Source organism: Neophocaena asiaeorientalis, unplaced genomic scaffold (assembly GCF_003031525.2).
Source record: "Neophocaena asiaeorientalis asiaeorientalis breed wild unplaced genomic scaffold, Neophocaena_asiaeorientalis_V1.1 scaffold87, whole genome shotgun sequence".
Classification (NCBI taxonomy): domain Eukaryota; kingdom Metazoa; phylum Chordata; class Mammalia; order Artiodactyla; family Phocoenidae; genus Neophocaena; species Neophocaena asiaeorientalis.
Window position 1 is genome coordinate 196,878 of NW_020175432.1, and position 7,631 is coordinate 204,508.

General features: G+C 42.0%; 1 pseudogene; it reads right to left on the reverse strand.

The window, feature by feature from the left end:
• Positions 1 to 2,004, reverse strand: part of LOC112414790 (EP300-interacting inhibitor of differentiation 1-like) — a 5,176-nt pseudogene extending 3,172 nt beyond the window's left edge.
• Between the last annotated feature and the right edge of the window lie 5,627 nt (positions 2,005 to 7,631).

The following is a 7,631-nucleotide window of genomic DNA, read 5'->3' on the forward strand; positions in this document are numbered from 1 at the left end:
AAAAAATAGCAAATCCAAGAAAAAACATATAGAAAAAAATTAATCTACAAGCCCCAAACTCAGAGACAACCATCACTATTTGGTGAACTAATCTCCAGTTTGGTTTTCTGTTGATTTTTACCTGCATCAGTGCGTGATTTTGCTTCAGATACACACTTGAATTGTGCTTTAAAAAGAAAAAAATTACCTCGAATGCCAGTGCATAACCAATAACAAGCTTAACTAGAGAATGAAACTTCAGATACTGAGGGGGATTTCTGGGCAGGTTTAAAACCTTTAAGCGTTGACAGACATGAGTGTTCATAAAGTCTCTTTTAGATGTTAGGGCTTTCTTTTTACTTGACAATTTTCACTTAACAGTTCTTACATTATGACGTTGAAACAGTCTTTTGCCTGTAAAGTTAAATGAAAAACAGAGAGCAAGTAAAACAGACACTTGCTCTAGAGTATAAGGATGTTAGAAATAGTTTGTTTTCTTGTACTTTCACATACATTTTAATGTCTCAAATTTGAAACTTTATTAAGGACGTCTTAAATTTTACTTTTAAAAATAGTCAAGGCAAGGTATTTTCTTGAATTATAGATCACAGTAGCTATCTAAATGATTAAGATACAGTAGTACAAGCAAAATTTCAGATGATCTTGGAAACACATTTTAAGACATAGCACACACAATACATATTTCTTTGGGGGCTTGATTATCCTTTAGGGATACTGAAGAATACTCAATTTATCTTACACTAAAAATTTAGCCTTTGATAGCCACAGCTTGGATAGATCACAAAGTGGAATCTTCAAAGTTTTCTCCATATACTTTCAGACAAGGGAATTCCCTGGCAGTCCAGGGATTAGGACTCGGTGATATTACTGCTGAGGGTGCGGGTTCAATCCCTGGTCGGAGAACTAAGATCCTGCAAGCCTCACGGTGTGGCAAATAAATAAGTAAATAAATAATTTAAATGCTTTCAGTCCAAATAACTCAAAAAGATCGTGTCTTTAATTGGACAAATTAGTTACTCTTTGTCATGCAACAAATACAGTGGGCTCTTGTGCTGGTAGTTTGTCTTGGTCATGACTTATTCTTGCAAAACCATCCCTTACATATGAAAGATATTTTCCCCAATGCAAGAAAAATAATCTGGATCAATAACAAAGTCAAAGCCATAGGTGTTTTAGGACATTCTTGAAAACAGGATTCAACAGTACTAACAGCCTATTTCTTTACCAATTATCTTCCTTTTTCATAACTGTGCTGTCCCTGCCCTATTCTACTCTGCAAAAATTAATTAATTAATTTAATTAAATAAGAAAAAAAAATCTTTTTAAGATCAAGTTTTCCATTGGCACAGACCTATTTGGGAAGAACCCGAGAGATGGTGGAACGCTGGGTCTCTCCCAAATCACTTAACTACTCTGTATCATATCAATAATCTAATCACAGCCGAGTTCTTTGGTCAAACGATTGCCAACCATAAGTGAAAAAAGCTTTTCCATAAAAGCCAACTGATTAAAAGAGGTGTTTTCATAACGCATTTGAAACCCGCCATCCAGAGCTGCTTCTCTTACTCTGGAGGTTCTCAGAAGCACGTTGTCTCCTCCAAGGGCTGCTGAAACTGCAGCCTGCACCACTCAGCGGCTCCTCTGCCAGATAGTCGCAGTCGTCCTCCCAGTCATCAAATTCCTAGTCTTTCTCGTCGTACCCCCTCCCCCCTCCCCCACCTTCTCCAAGCCATGGCTGGCGATCTGGCCTGGCTACTCCCCAGAGCTGGGCCGGTTGGCAAGGCCTCTGTCCCCCTGGGGCTCCGCCGTTGGCTGGGCCGCCTCCTCCTCCATTGGGCCGTCCTGGTCGAGCTGTGGCAGGGCTCCGGTGCGGGGGTTCGGGGATGGCTCCCGGCTCCCGCTGCCTACCTGCATCTGTAGAAGGTCACTCTTGCCAGGCATCAGGTCCATCTGCACGTCATTGCTCTCTTCATAGAGCTGGGACGGCTCATTCATTCCCAACATTGTGCAAGCAGCTCAACCTCCCAAAAGGCGTTTTTAGCAAGATCGGAGCTACGCCTTGAATCACGTTTTTTAAACTTAGATTTTTATGTTATTAAATTTTCCAAAACCTCATTTGAATGGTTGGCTCAAATTCTAGAAGACAAAAGTATCCTGATTTCTGTCCCGAGGGCTCTGAGTTTAGATGGGAGATTCGAAGAGAAGAGGGTAACCAATACTCTGGAATTACTGCTGCATTCGGTGGCTTTATTCCTGGTGCTTATGTTAAATCTTAATGTAAAGATTGTGGTGTGATTTTTATAACTTTGTATAGCTGTCTGCTTTTCAACCAATGTGTGTGTCTTTCAGGCCTCATGGGCCTGAAGAGATTGGCCTTAGCTGAGTATTTCGTGTTTTAATAATAATAACACGAACTTCCACTCAGTCATTTTATTAACAGGCCCTCCCACTGCTTCACAGTGAGGTCCTCAGTGTGGATTAGAAAATGTGTCTGTAAAACCACATGGAATCATGAACTGACCACAGCCCCTGACATTAGCAGGGCTCTTACTATCTACACATTAGAGCATTAACTTCTTAGAATGTTAATTTGGAACCTGGGCTCAAAGAAAGAGAGAAAGGAAGGAAGGAAGGAAGAAAATATTTTGAAATAATTGTAGATTCACATAAAGTTGCAAAGAAATGTACAGGGAGGTCTCATGTACCTTTCACCTGCTCTCTCCAATGATGACATCTTGTATAAGTATAGTGCAGTAACAAAACTGGAAATTTATATTGGTACAACCCATAGAGTTTTCAGATTTCTCCATATCTCTATATAGCAATTTTTTTTCCCCAGCACATTCATTTTCTCATTCTTTATTTACACTGGAATCAGCTCACTATTTAAACTTATATAATTTGCATTAATTTAAAATGTACATCTTTTTTTTTCAATAACAGAAGTAAAACTTTAATTCACTAATTTGTGGAAACTAAACAATACAATCTTAAACAACCAGTGGATCAATGAAGAAATCACAAGGGAAACTGCAGAACACTTAGAGACAAATAAAAATGAAAACACAGCACACCAAAACTGCATGTTTTTTCAATGTCATGATTGAACATTGTCTATTAGGCTACCCAAGATTTAAATTTACCTAGTTCTCAAGGGGCATGATTCTTTGTTTGACTCACTACTTCTTATTTTTTTTTTAAGGGGACAGTGGAGAATCTAAGAGATGGCACCGGGCCACAGTCGACCCCCAGTGACAGATAACAGCTGCACTGCTGCCCCTTCCTGCCCCAGGACCTGATATATAGCAATTTTATCACATGTGTACCTTCATGTAAGTGTCACAATCAAGATACAGAACTGTTCCATCACCACAAGACTCCCTTGGGCTACTCTTTTATAGCCACATACAACCCCTCTAATTTCTCCTGTCTCCCATCCCTAACCCCTGGCAACCACTTATCTATTCTCTGTCTCTAATTCTGTTGCTTCAAGAATGCTATATAAATGGAGTAAGACAATATGTAGCCTCTAGAGACTGGCTTTTTTACTCTGCATAATTGCCTTGGGATCCATTCCAGTTATATCAATAGGATTTCTTTCTTTTTTAATTGCTGAGTAATATTCCATGGTATAAATGTACCACAGTTTGTTTAACCATTCACCTGTTTACTTTTATGCCTAGTCTGTTGAATGTTTTTATCATAAAAGGGTACTAAATTTTGTCAAATACTGTTTCTGCAGCAATTGAGATGATCATGTGATTTTCCCTCCCCTGATTCTGTTAATGTGGACAACTTTTTAAAATATTAAGTTTTGATAAGTTCTTTATTTAGTCCAGCTGCAAGTCCTTTGTCAAATACGTGGTTTGCAAATATTTTCTCCCCAACTAATCTTTTAGTCATCGTTGTTGCTATCCTTTTTGCTGCTTGCCTTTTTTTTTTTTTTTTTGAGGTAACGTTGGTTTATGGCATTATATGTTTCATGTACGACATTGTATTTCTACCTCTGTATACACTACATTGACAAAGGGGCAAAAACAATTCAATTTCTCAGAGAAAGGACAGCCTTTTCAACAGATGTTGCTGGAGCATCCATAGGCAAAAGCAGGTATGTTCTGCTCTCCCTGGAATTTCCTCCACTCAAGTCTCACTGGCCTCCCTTCCGTTCCTCCAACAGAGCAGGCGGATGCGAGGCTTGCCCTTACCTCCTCATATAATACTCTCGCCAGGTGTATTCCACCTTGTTCCCTTACCTGCTCCTCACCTTCTTAGCTAGGCCTTCCTCCACATCTATTTCGAGTTGAAATCCTCTTTTCCTTCTCATTCCTAACCTGCCTTATATTTTTCATTGCACTAAACACCATTGGGCATGCTACATTTAATTCACATGAATTTTGTTATACTCCTAATTTCTCGACTAAAACCTGTATTCACTGTTGCCACTTTTGCACATGGTGGGATCTCAGGCTCTTAGGACAGGGCCTGGCATATATTTTGTTCTCAGCACATATTTGTTGAATGAGTAATTGTATTATGCAAAACAATTCAAGAAATTATTCTGGCATCTCACACGCTCATTTCTTGCACTGTAACTATGGGTGTTTAGTTAGCGAGCTCATTTTTCTGCCTAGAAATGACACCATAAAACAAGTCACCTTTTGGGGAAGAAACGACTCAACATCCCCTCTCCTCCCTGCCTCTTTACCTGCATCTCTCTCCACTCATCCTCTGTCTTCCTGCTTTAGAAAACTCTTCAACCCATCACTGTGGCCCCCCAATCCAGACAGAGGGAAAGAGAAAAGAAAAAGGTCAATGAGACACTAAGTTAAGAAAAAGGGAGAAGTAGATCAAGGGAAGAGGACTGGAAGAAAGAGTGAGAATAGGCATAACACTAGAAGATATATGCCCACCCCCTCATCCCCGCAAAAGAAAATAAAAACTAACAGAGGCAGAAAATAACAGGAAGAGAAAATGCTGATAAATAGAAATGCAAAATGACCAGCAATCAGTAATAGGAACTGCAAAAAGGAGAGAGGCGGGTAACAGGTAAAGACCCTCACCTAAAGGTGGGTTCCCTGGAAGAAAACAAACTCAGCAAATACCCTGTGAAGGAGATTCCAGCCTCAAAATCATTTCATCCTCCTTTCTTTGTTTGCACTTACTGGGTCAGAGGGGTCAGGGAGGAGCCCCCCAGCTCTGACCTTCCTCAGCTCCCACCAACCTCTCAGCCCAGCTGTGGGTGTCCACGTCACCCTCAGCCTCCCTGTGACTCTCTAGCTCAGACAGTGGGCCTCAGACAGGCAACAGCCTCCTCTCAGCAAAAGGGGTGTGGAGAAAGTGAACTTAGTCAAGGAGATGGTGGTGGGCAGATGGGGACAGAGCCAGGACCCGTGTATCTGAGCCCACTCCCTGATTCCCATCCACCTTCCACGGGCTGCCTCCCAGCCTAGGTTGCAGAACTGTCCCCCGCTGCCCATGCAGGTGCTTAACACTGAACCTGAGTGAGGAAGGGAAAGCTGTGAAGTCCCAGGGGACCCACAAACTCCAGCCCTGGAGCAGAAGCTCCCAAGTTTATAATTAAAGAAAACCAGACAGGGAGCTTGGGGACAGGACCAGAAGAAGGGCCAGTGGGACAGTGTGGGGAAATCTGGTCATGGGAGGGGCACAGGGCACAGGAATGGGGGGCAGGTTTCTTGGTGCTCTACCCCCCACCACAGACACATTTCAATGGTTCCCCAGTGACCTCCCAGGCCCACATGGGGTCTTTACCTGTGACCGCCCCAATTGGCTCTCCCTGCACTGCGCCATCCACACCTGTCCTTTTCCTGCCCTGTGAAGTCAGCCTGCGTCTACTGGAGGCCTATGGTATGCAGAGAACTGGGTGAGATGTTGCACTTGAATCAAAAGTGGGAACTGAACACAATTCTGTCCCTCCTAGTGGGAGGGAAAGAAAAGCACCCATCTTTGAGAGAGTCAGATGGTGGCATGGGAGCTGGGTGTCTTCCCAAACCCTGTTAGATGTTTATTTAAGCTCAGTGCCCTTCACGTTTTTCTGTGGACAAGCCTGTGGTCTAGTTATTATGCCTGTTGTCCCAGCGTAATCCTGGATAACACTCCCTTTCACTCTCAAGAGTGTCTCATGTTGAATGATAAATTTTATGGTTTCTCTGTTTTGGGCTTTATGTCCTACAGAATTAATTAATTTTCTCACTGACCAGTATGGTGGCATTTTACCTGCCACATGGCTAAGTCACCAAACTTGTTTCTTCTTAATCCTTATATTTTCAGGTGTCTGTAGTATAAGCTCAGACAGTGGCTTTTTTTGTTTGTTTGTTTGTTTGTGTTTTTTTATAATGCAAGTACCTGACTTAAGTTTTGATTGCCACTTCTTTGAAGGCATCCATTTCAAAGAAGACTGTGTGGAATGAACACATTGCCAGCCACGTTGCCAGGCAAAGAGTCAGAGACTGGCTGCCTCTCCCCACAGAGGCTCCTTTGTTTTATACGTCCTGGTTGATTTCAATAATTGGCCATTTGGGCTGCTTGTTTTTTTTCCCTCTTCCTGTGATTTAAATTCATGGTCTTATGTTTAAATTAACTAATGAAGAGTGATCCCCTAAAGTCCTAGCCCCCCATCCTTGACCCCTGTAAAAGCAGGACCCCAGGCCCACTCTCTTTCTTTCTCTTTCTCTACTTGCTGCCTCACTGTGTGGTCCCAGGTGTGTTGTGTATGTAATAAACCTCTATTTTTTCAAAGTTTCCTGATGGCTACTGCTGAAGGGTATGTTGCACTCATAATAGGAACCACAAGGGCTGGTCCAGCCACAGCATCGGTTATTGATAAGATGAGACCATCATAAAACAGTGTCTTTGTTACAGGTTTTTTTTATGTACACCTTTGTGTGTTCTTGCTTCCAGCTCCTTCAGCTGGAGGCAAGGAACACATTGAGGGAGATGCTTAGAGGGAGAGGCAGGAAGACCAGAGAACAGAGAATGGAATTGGGTTCTAGCAAATTGGTTTTCAGCACATTGGCTGCTGAGGACATGACTTAGAACATTTACCACTCTTCTCCCTTTTCAGCCTATTCCTCTTATCCTCTTTATACATCTGATGGTTTTCAATGTCTACACTTTTGCTCAAACCATTTTTCCCCATCGGAGATTACAGTCAGCCCTCTGTATCTCTGGCTTCTGGATCTGCAGAGTCAACCAACCATAGATTGAAAGTATTCAGGAAAAAAAAAAAAAACTCCAGAAAGTTCCAACAAGCAAAACTTGAATTTGCCATGCACTGGCAACTATTCACATACCATCTACATTGTATTAGGTTAAGTAATATAATGATGATTTACAGTATATGGGAGGATGAGCACAGGTTATATGCAACTTAACCATTTATAAAAACGACTTGAGCCTGCAGAGGTTTTGGTATCCACTGGGGAGAGGGGATCCTGGAGTAAATCCCCCATGTATACCTGGGGACAACTGTACTATGTCTGTTTCCTCTAGTCTTCCTCGGTTATTACTAATTCTCCAAAATCGAGCTTGAGCACATCTTCTCCTTTCAAACTACCCCAAAACTCAATCCACCATGATTTCAGCCTCCCACGAATCACTGCAAGCCTACTGTC